This window comes from Mustela nivalis, assembly GCF_964662115.1.
Source record: "Mustela nivalis genome assembly, chromosome: 11".
Classification (NCBI taxonomy): Eukaryota; Metazoa; Chordata; class Mammalia; order Carnivora; family Mustelidae; genus Mustela; species Mustela nivalis.
This window is the reverse complement of record NC_139030.1, coordinates 105,487,918-105,499,246: the sequence shown is the minus strand read 5'-3', so window position 1 is coordinate 105,499,246 and position 11,329 is coordinate 105,487,918. Positions and strand designations below refer to the sequence as shown.

The 11,329-nt window shown below is 40.6% G+C and overlaps 1 protein-coding gene across 14 annotated transcripts in view; it reads left to right on the top strand.

Annotated features, from left to right (window-relative positions):
* Nucleotides 1-8,045: 8,045 nt before the first annotated feature.
* Nucleotides 8,046-11,329, top strand: part of CCDC150 (coiled-coil domain containing 150) — an 85,282-nt gene continuing 81,998 nt past the window's right edge. For 11 of the 14 annotated variants that reach the window (XR_014300177.1, XM_082689017.1, XM_082689028.1 and 8 more), the window contains exon 1: nucleotides 8,060-8,268. The gene's annotated coding sequence lies outside the window, so the exon portion shown is untranslated. Of the gene's footprint in view, nucleotides 8,269-11,329 lie in introns of all 14 variants that reach the window. The other 3 variants (XM_082689025.1, XM_082689026.1, XM_082689027.1) reach the window with 2 other exon arrangements.

Genomic DNA, 11,329 nt, shown 5'->3' with positions numbered 1-11,329 from the left:
TGTGTATCAACAAGCTGATTTAAATATCTCGAAGGGAAAGGACAGGAACTAGAATAAGAAAAACTCTTTTTGGAAAAGAAGAACAAAGTTGGGAAATCACACCTGCTGATTTCAAGAATTATTATAAATTACACTAACTGAAGAAAGTGTAGCACTGATGGAGAGAGAGACATGAAGATCAACAAAACAGAGTTGAGAGCCCAGAAATAGACTCATGATTTTTAAATAGATTGATTTTTGAAAAGATGCAAAGGCAATTCAGTGGAGGAACAATGGATAATTTTTTTCTAACAATAGTGTGAGAATAATTAAATGTCCATAAGAAAAAATAAAAACAAAATCCCTCCAACCTATACCTCATATACCTTATTTTTTAAAATCCACTTTAAATGGATCATAGGCCTAAAGATAAAACAGAAAATAATACAACTTTCAGAAGAAAATGTAGGAAAAAAAATCTACATGGCCTAAGATTAGGGTAGGAGATTTTAGGTATGACCTCCTAAGCACCATTCATAAAAGAAAAAACTGTTAAGTTATACTCCATCAAAATTAAAACTTCTGCTCTGCAAAAGACGGTGCTCAGAGAATGGCAAAACAAGACACAGATGGGGGATAAAATGTGGTCAAAAAATATTTCGATAAAGGACTTGTGTCTGAAAATATCCGAGAAATAAACCATTTATTTAAGAAAACAAACCACTCAATTTTGAAAGTGGGTAAAAGATATATATGTGTGAAAATATGTTCAACATCACTAGTCATCAAGGAAATGGAAATTAAACTGTAACAAGATACCACTGCTCACTGACTAAAATGTGTTAAAAAATGCTAACTGTATCAAGTGTGGACAAGGATGAGCAGCAACTAAGAATGTCACACATTGTTGATGGATATGCAAAATGAAAGAGCCATTTGGGGAAGGCAATTTGGCAGTTTCTTAAAAATTTACCTAATATATAATGCAGCAATTCCGCTCATAGGTGTTTATCCAGGAGAAATGAAAATTTTATTTTCACACAAAAACTTCTATGTTAATGTTGGTAGCAGCTTTATTAATGATCACCAAAAACTAGAAGCGACCCAAATATACTTCAACCAGTGAATGAATAAGGAAACTGTGATGTATACATACAGTGGCACATTAGTCAGCTACAAAAGTGATTATTATTTTTTAAATAAATACAAAAACCCACTTATTTCTCACAGTTCTGGGGGCTGGGAGATCCAAGATCAAGATGCTAACAGATTCCATATCTGGTGAGGACCCTCTGCCTAGTTTTCTGTTGGCTGCCCTGCTGTATCCTCACATGGAAGGGAGACAGAGAGAGAGAAAATCTTATGTCTCTTTCTCTTTTTCTAAGAGCAAGAATCCCACTCTAAAGGGCCCATCCTCAGGATTTAGCCTAACCCTCATCCCCTCTCAACAGTCCCACCTCCAAACACCATTATGTTGGAGATTAGGGCACCAATAGATGAAATATTGGGGACAACATCCAGTCCATAGAACATTCTTCTGCTACATCATGTTTTCTTAAGGTTTGTCAGTGAAAAAATGAGAGAGCTATTGGTAGCCTTTTAGGGAAGCAGTGTCAAGTCAATGCGTTTTGGGGATTGTGGAGACTTCGAGTCTACTTTTAGGCCTATGAGAAGGAACCAAGTGGAGGATGAAGGTGGGTAAGTGGTGGAGTAAGATTCCTGAGAAGTTATTGGAATTGGAGTATGCTGTGTCTCTATAGGAATAAGCAATTCTATGTATTAGTCATTTTTTATTCAATTTGCTCTTCCTTGGTGTCTTCTTGTGATATCATTATCAATCTTTCAGCAAGCTTATTAATTTAAAGTAGTAGAATACTTTAGGTAATCTCCAAGACCATAGTTTATCTGTATAGCTTTTTCTATAAAGTCTACCATCTCAGAACTGAAAAGAATTTTCTGTTAAAAAATGAATTATTGATTCATGTAACAACATGGATGAATCTTAAATACATTGGTGACTGAAAGAGGTTAGACACAAAAGCGCTTTGACTCCATTAGTATGACATTTTTGAATAGCAAAATTATAGGCATGGAAAATAGATCAGTGGTTTCCAGTGGCCAAGAGGTGAGGGGTGGGGTGGACTATAGAGGGGAAGTGTGGAATTTTGAGAGTGAAGAAACTGTTCTGTAAACAAGTATGGTGGGACAATAAGTCTGTAATAAATTGTCAAAAGCCATAGAACTGTATACCACAAAAAGTCAATTTTACAGTATGTAAATTAAATAAAATCAACCGGGATATAGGCAGAACACAAAGTGCATGCAGACTGACCCGCATGAATCTAACTGTATCACAAAGAAATCAAACAGCCGTGCTGAAGCAGGGGGAGAACAAAGGAGCTGATTTTCGTCCCTTTGGAGAACAGTGTTTTGACTGGATACTGTAAGAGTAAAGCAAAAAGAATAATGCTAACGCAATATGCTCTAGATTTTTGTTTTCAAATATTTATTTATTTGAGAGAGAGAGAGTGAGCAAGGGGAGCGGCAGAAGAAAAGGGAAAGAGAGAACCCTCAAGGAGACCCCCTCACCCCTGGGCTCAACCTCAGGACCCAGACAGAGATCATGACCTGAGCCAGAACCAAGAGTCAGCAACTCAACCAACTGAATCACCCAGGTACCCCCAATATACTCTAGTTTTAAATTTGTTTCTCTCTGGGTATGGCTTAGCAATTTTAAAAACTACTTTATATGTGTACTAGGATTGAACAAACAATAGATGCACTGTGGATAATAAGAGTCAGGGTTCCTACAGTCATAGACAGAAGTTAAAACTCATGAAAGGGCAAAGGTTAGAATAAGTTGTGGTGCTGGATTTGAGTGGCATGATTGGTAGGAATTCATGTTTGTTTATGCATATATATGTAAATACATAGAGAGATAGATACAGAACTATAGATACTTATGTATACACATGGGTTGGTATATAAATGTGCATTTCCTATCTCTATCTTTTGAGAGGAACTATCAGCAGTGATTTTATTTTTTTTTTCAGCAGTGTTTTTAAATACCATTCTTCCATAAAAAGGAACAGGGCTCCTTGGAGAATTGGTTGAATCTAGGGTTGGGCAGGGAAAATACAAGATGAGTGTGGAAATCTTGCAGTGAAAGAAAGTAAGGAAGTGCTCAAAATTTTTTTAACAAAAAGGAAGAGGGGACACAGCAGTTCCTTCATGATCTCTGAATGGCCAAAGCTAGAACAATTTTATTGCTGGAGCAATAAATAATGGTAGTATTGAATTTTAAACCAAAGAATAAAGCAAATATCCATAAACCCACACTGATATAAAGAAATGACTGAATAAATCTGAACAAATCAATGGGAGAAAACATACGAATCCTCTCTACAAAACAATTCCAATTAATAAATAAGAAACATGGAAAGTCACTGTTAGCACACCATAGTAATGACTGCTCTTGGCAAGACAAACTGGCTAAAATTAGTGAGTGAAAGTTTAAGGAGAAACAAGATATTTGCATAGCCTCAAAGTATCCCTCCCAAATATTACAAAGAGGAACACAGTAAGATTTTACTGGAGAAATCCAGTAGATATCCCCTAAGCTAGTGATGGACCTTAATTTCAACAATAATAAAACATACATTGTGTACCCCCAGGTATCAGGCACCAAGTAGTGCATCTCAAAGTATCTCAAAGAAGTACTCATCTCAAAATGCATAATCTTGTCTAACCATGAGAAATGATTATAAACTCACACTGAGAGACATTTTATAAAATAACTGCCATGGTCTTCAAAAATCCCAAGGTCATGAAAGACAAAGACTGAGGAAGGAGTCAGGACAAGTAAAAGCAAGGTAAAATCCTGAATTACATCCTGGAACAGAAAAATGATGTGACTGGGCAAACTGATGAAAACCAAATGAAATTTGTCATTAGTTAATTGTATCATACCAGTATTAATTTCTTCATTTTGATCATTATATTATGATTATGCAAGATGTTAACATTAGAGGAAGCTGAATAAAGGGTATACAGGCATTCTCTGTGCTGTTTTTGCAGCTCCTCTGGAAATTAAAATTATTTCATAATACAAAGTTTAAAAAAGTTATATATAAGATGGAAAATTATATGGTTACTCTACCTGCAGAAATAATAAAAGATATTATTTTATTGATTTCTTGGGCATCCTCTCAGTGATTATTTATACAAATACAAAATACTTATCTCTACTATTTCCACACACCGTGCTTTTTTCATTTAAAATATATCCTAGAAACTCCCCATATAAATACACAGACTTGCTTCATTTTCTTTTCATATTTTTTATTATGAAAAAATTTTGAGACATACAGAAAATTGGGATGGCTTAGCATAAATACTCACATGCTACCACCTGTATTTCCTCATTTTCTTTTATAAATGTATGGTATTCCCTTGTGTGGAGTTAATGTACATGTATTTTTTTAAGTGGGTTCCATGCCCCGCAGGGAGCCCAATGGGGGGCCAAAATCACAACCTTGAGATCAAGTCCCTGAGATCAAGACCATCAGACCATTTAACCAAGTGAGCCCCCAGGCACACCAGCTCACATGTATTTCTCATCTCATAGATGCTGAAATTTCTGTCTTGACCCACACTTGTCAAAATGGAGTAGAGAAATGGTAGGAGATAGAATCAAATTGAAGAGCAGAACTTTGGAACCATATAGACCCTAATCTAAATAACCATTCTGTCACTTACTGGCTGCATGGCCCTAGGCAAGTTACTTAACTTCCCAAATCTCGGCTGCCTCATAGGAAAATACAATGACATCTTAAGGTTACAGCCAGGATCATGTGAGATGATATATATAATGCACCAATTCAACAGGTGATGCACATTGTTATTGCTATTATTTAATCGGAAAAGTTCAGAAATATCAGGCAGTTGATCTGTGTAAGCCAATTTCAAAAACACTCATGTTTCTTCCTCTTGCTGATTATGTATCAACCTACCAAGACAAAAAGAGTAATCTTAGGAAACATAAAATAGTGCTGCAGCAGTATCACCATAACCTTGATTGTTCTGAAATTCAATAGATAGAACAATGTGAAACTCTACTTGGCCACAAATTTAGTTGGTAAAAATAAGTGCCCTTATAAGAAGTGTTGTTACTCTTGGCTGATTCAAATGACAGATTCATCTTCCCAGCCCTGGGCCAAAGCACCAATTCATTAAAAAGTCTGAGACTCCTCCAAATTTTGATCTCTATACTGAGAACCAATACTTTACCAAAAGGTCTGGACTACCCACAAAATGTGTTGGACCAGTTAGTGAACTTGCCATTATTTCTCCATTGTACCAACAAGATAAGAAACCCTTGAGCTTTTTTGTTAGCATTTCTCTATCCACAGAACACATTTCGAGTCCCAAGGGGAAGTGGTTGCAGGTAACTTTGGTAGCACTTTTGTAATTGCAATGGCAAATCATTGCCAGCTCTGGAAGAGAGCAGGCGTCTTTCTTTCTTTTTTTTTTTTTGCCTACAAACAGAATATGTATATAAGTAGTCAAGAGAGTGAGAAATAGCCTCTGTCAGGAGAACCATTCAAACTTGATTCACTCAACAAGGAGGACTTACCAAGACTCTATTGTATGCCAGGCACTGTGCTTGGTGTTGAAGATAATAAGATCAAAATAAGAATAAAACTCTTGGCTTCAAGTTACTTAAGGAGAGATAAGACACACTGACAATTATAAAGCAAAGCGGTTGAGTACTTTTGCAGGGAATAGAATGGCATCACTAAAGCAGTTCAATTTCTGTTGGGTTCAGCATACAGACAAGAAAAAGGGTGTGCTGGCAGAGGAGCACAGCCTGCAGGCACAGAGACATGCTGCTAACCTTGAATTCAAGTTTCCTTCAGGCTACGACTTGCAGATGTGGCTGGTGAATTAAGCTGAAGTTATAAGAAGTTTGGTTTCATCCTGCTCACTGGAAAACTACTAATTCAAAAGTAGAACTATTAAATGTTTTTAAGCAAGGGACTAAAATTATTGAGATTTACAGTTGACTTTTGAACAACATGGGTTTGAACTGCATGGCTCCACTTATATGTGGATTTTTTAAAAAGATTTTATTTATTTATGTATTTGACACACAGAAAGAGATATCACAAGTAGGCAGAGCAGCAGGTGGGAAGGGGGGCGGGAAGTAGTCTCTCTGCTGAGCAGAGAGCCTGACGTGGGGCTTGATCCCAGGACCCCGAGATCATGACATGAGCTGAAGGCAGAGGCTCAACCCACTGAGCCACCCAGGCGCCCCACGGAGTTTTTAAAAAATACAATACTGTAAATGTATTTTTTCTTTCTCATGATTTTCTTAACATTTTTTCTCTAGCATACTTTATCATAAAAACAAAAAGTATATGTTAAGTAACTCTACATGATCAGTAAGTCTTCAATAGTAGACTATTAAAGTTTCTGGGGTGTCAAAAGTTATATGAATTTTTGAATGCATGGGGTGTCAACACCTTTAGCCACTGTGTTGTTGAAGGACCATCTGTACTTTTTAAGATCATTTTCAAAGCTGTACGAAGGTTGCATTGGGAAGGGTGATCAGAAAACCAATTAGAAGTTTACCGTGGTATTATAGTGAGAAAGGAGATGGTATTCATGAAATCTCAAGATTTCTGTGACTGAAAAGACCTTGTTTTATCAATGGGTCAGGAAGTATAAAAAGCCTTTATCAATAGAAAATTAAGAGTGAAATCAGAAAAAAAAATTAGTATGTTTAGGCACTTAAATAAAAACAGACCTTTTATGTAATGAATTCTCAGGTATCCAGGACTGATTCTCTACCAGATGAATTAGTTTATTGAAGAATTCAGATTCTTTTTTCTAACTTTGTAATTGCTTGATTTAAGTTCTTATATGTTTTGCCAGATGGTGGAAAGAGGAAAGGAAATGGAAAACAGTAAATTTCATCAATTTGGCTCCCCGACTGCTGCTTACTATGGAGATTCAGGAAAGTGAGGGCCTCATTACATTGAAGTGTGTGGCTATCTGTCGAGTGCATACACATACCCCTCATCTCCCAGAGAAATCAGAGACCACTGAAAGAGAAAATGTACATAAAGAATAATTAGCTTTTTGTGTTAACGCTCTAGAGTACTTTCCCACTTTTCCTATTAAAAGCTTTATTTGGTCCCTTCACCTGAATAATGTATGCAGATAGATTCACAACCTACAGCTGTGGTCTGATGGTCACTGTATTTCGTCTGGAGGTCTGGTTATCAGAAGAACCGGAACAGCAGGAGCATTTCAGTCCTCGCTTGCTTGGCAAATGACGACACATCCGGACTCTGACTGCCTTCGTCTGAGGCTAAAGCTATTCTCAGCAGCGCCCCCAAGGGAAGGAGAGAAATGCGTTAATTGCCCTGATGGTGGTAACAGGTGTTAGTCCTGTTCAGTCCCCTAAACGGAAAGCCCTTTTGTCTTCTCACGTAGAAGGCTTCTCGTCGTTAAGTGTGACTTCCCACTCTCGGAGCAAAACAACGCTGAAACGGCTGCAGTATTATTTTCAATGCTTTCTTGTTTCTCAGCTCTTTACAGTCATATTTAGAAATACCCATTCACTACCCTGTCGAGAAGGCGAGAAATCTATTATGCTGATGAGACAAAAAACAGGAGAACAGAAAACATGTGTTTGACTCTCTGGCCATCATGGACGAGGATGAGGAGGCTTTTGGCTTTTCCTTCAAAGAAAAGAATGTTTGAACTTTGTATTTTTACCATTTCTTAGGCTCCCTAATGAAATCTGTTAACTTCCTACATTTAGAAGTTACCTGATACGTTAGTCCTCCTAAAACTAAAAACACCTTCCAGTCAGGGAGTCTCTCCCGTTGCGGGCCTGTTTGCCACGTTGCCCAAACGCCGCACGTTCGCCCAGGAGAGACCAGGAAGTCTGCAAAGCCGACAGGACGATCTGGGAGGTGAGTGGGAGGAAACTACATATCCCGCCATGCCTCGCTCAGGAGCACAATGGACCCTGTCGTCATCCGGGTCACCGGGCTGCGCGTTCCGTGCGCGCCGCGGGATTCCGGCCTGGGTGCCGGCCCGGGCGGAGGGCCCTCCTGGGCCGGGAAAACTGCAATTCCCGGCATGCGCTGCCACGGATGCGCCTGCGTACAGGAGCGACCGCGCCGGAGCGGGTTGGTTTAAAGCGCGGTGTTAGTTCCATGGAAACCGGCCTGACGGCGGAGGGACCGAGCTCCTGGCGGGCGGACGGAGTGTGAGGTAAGGCTCCCGGCCGTGGACGGGGTGCCGGCCCTGCTGGGGGAGTTGGCGGCTCAGCCAAGACCCCCATCACCTCCTCCTGCCGCCCTCTCACCCTCTTGTCCGAGTTTAGTATCGCCCTCCGGACCTCGGGACCCGGATTTATGGCGCTTCTGCGCTGGATGCCGTGAAACCCGTTTTTAGGAGCTAAGTCTGCATGGGACTGGCTCTGAGGGACGGAGGACCGACGCCCGGGGTCGATAAGCCCGAATACCACTTTTCTTTCTTTGTTAGGTTGGAGGTTATGGGTTCTTAGGAAAGCCATTTCGACGGGTTTTTTGGGGGGGTGGGGTGGGAGGACGGGGGGGTGTTTGTTTGTTTGTTTAGTTTTTGTCACCAGTTACATCCCCGGATCTGCTGGTTAGAATGTAGGCGAGCCGGCATTCGTTCACTGACGTTTTCCCGGTACCTGGCACCGGTGCTGGCACAGGATGGATGTTCCTTAAATTTTTGCTGAGTTTTCCGGTTCTTTGCCGGCCGCGGTGCCCCGCGCGCTGTGCGAAGCTCTGAAGATGGGGAGGAATCCCTCTGACTGCCTCGGAGAACCCGGACTAGCTTGAACGCCCACAGACGCAACAAGTCCCCCTACTTGTTCATTGTGAGCTCCCAGGGACACCCCGTTCTCCCAGTCCTTGCTGTTCTCTGTGAGCGGGTCTTGGGGCTTTACCAGTGGCATGTATGCTGAGACCTGCAAAATTTCTATCCCCAGCGCGCACCTCTCTGAACTCCGAATTCACACGTTCAGTCTTGTATGGGTCATCTTTCCTGTTTTCAATTTAACAATTCCAAAACAACTCAGTCTTTCATTAAAATTAACTCTTCTGACAGGCTTCTGTTGTCTCCATGAATGGCCACACCACCCTTCCCGTTGTTGCCTTGCTCTCAAGTTTCCTATCAAATCGATTGGCAAAACCAATCTTTAAAACATGTCTGGACTCTGGCCAGGTCTTACTCTTCCGTGGCTATCACCCCGGTCCTGGCCAGTGGCACTTGCTGCCTGGATTATTGTGGCAGCTTCCCAGCGGGGCTTTCTACCTCTGTGGTTGTCAGCGCGCCCTCGTGGGAGGGTACCCAGAGTGATCCCGTCAAAAGGTAATTACATCCCAGCACTCCTCTGCTCTGCACAGTCCAATGGCTCTGAGAGTCACTCATGGTAAAAGCCAAAACTTTACAATAGCCTTTAAGACCTCATGTGATCTGGTCCCTTTATTACCCTCTGACCTCCCCTTCTAGAGTTCTCTCCTTCACTTACTCCTCTCCAGTCAGACTGAGCTCCTTACCGTCTGTGAGGATCTTTGTACTCACTGTGTACTCTTTCTGGACTTTTTTTTTTTTTTAAAGATTTTATTTATTTATTTGACAGAGATCACAAGTAGGCAGAGAGGCAGGCAGAGAGAGAGGGGGAAGCAGGCTCCCTGCTGAGCAGAGAGCCTGTTGCGGGGCTCGATCCCAGGACTCTGGGATCATCTTTTCAGTCACCTGGCTCTTACTAGTATATTACCTAAGGCCTTGGTCTTGTTCACGCCATCCTTTCAATGAAGTAACCTACTTAGGAGCTGAATAGAAATACTCTCCTAAATACGAAAACAGAATTGTATTAAATAATGATACATTGATGAAAGTAGCTATGAATGCACTTTTTAAAACTAAAAGTTTATATCTTAGTATTTTTACTATTGCTACCATCAGGCATCAGGCCTTGGGTTCAAGACTACACTCAATGATATTTGCACCTTTTCAAAGACAGCAAAGCAAACGGAAGTCAAGCTATAGCGTCTTTGCCACAATTAGCAATTGGCAATTAGCAGTTAGAGCTAGGTTCTTTTCCTGTAAGACTGTATGTACTTATTAGACTACGAGCTTTTGAGCTATGGCTTTTGAGGATCTGCCACGTGGCCAGTGGACTGTGTGTGGGGCTTGCCAGATGAGGGAGGACAGAGAGATGGGAATCTGTATCCCATTCAAAAGATATAGGAAACTTGTATTCCATTTCTTGTATTTTTTCCCCTAAAATGGACTAATGTTTGTATTAGTATTTTACACTTGGCTTTTGATGTAAATTAACCGAGGCCACCCTTAACATTCTAACCAGCTGCCTCAGCCTACCAGAGTTGCCAGGGAAATTGTCCTCTCTAACATCACCCGCACTGTTCGTCCTTTCTTCTACCACTTCCTTCTACTTGTTTCCACAAACTGTTGCCTGGGGCTGCTGTGTTTCAGAAACATTTTTGTTGCAAGCAACAGAAAAACATGACTAACACAAAAGGCAAAAGTTTATTTTTCTCAAATAAGCAGAGGTTGGTTGTTAATAGTTCTCCAAAAAAAAAGAAAAGAAAAGAAAAACGAAAAAAGGTCAGGTTAATCTGAACTTCTCTGGCCTTTCCTTGTATTTCTCAGATTCTGGTGATCCGAGGCTCTGTTATTTATATCTAAAAATGAGGCACTGCATGGCTGACTGAAAAAGAGCTCTGAGAGCTCTGGGCCTCAGATGTGGAAGTAAAGGACCGGTGCCATCATTTCAGGGTTTTTTCCTATCAGGAAAACAAAAGCCTTCCCAGAAGCTCCTTGCAAACTTTTTGCCTAAAGCCTCATTCCAGAATGTGTCACATGGCTGTGCCAGCTGCAAGGGATGCTGGGACATGAAATTTTCAGCTTCTTTTATAGAGAGAACAAGGGAGCCAGTTCTGTCTACCCCAAATCTTACTAAACACTTTAAGTTTTCTCCCTACTTCAAGCCTGGTATATTTCTAGGTGGGCAGTAACAAGACAGCAAGTGATAGAAAGTAGAAGGAAGGTAAACCCATGTGGTGTTTCTCCACTGTTACCCTTCTATTTATAACCCTGGTGTCATGGAGGCTCTTCCATTACCTGAGGAACACTAGCCTGCTACATGTGGTAGCCTGAGCAGGAATCTCCAAATCTGCCTTTTTTCAGAAACCTAGATGAAACTTACTTCAAGTCTTTGTATGTCCAAAGACAGTTACAGTCTATATATACCTTTGTCTTTCTCTTCAGGAAATTT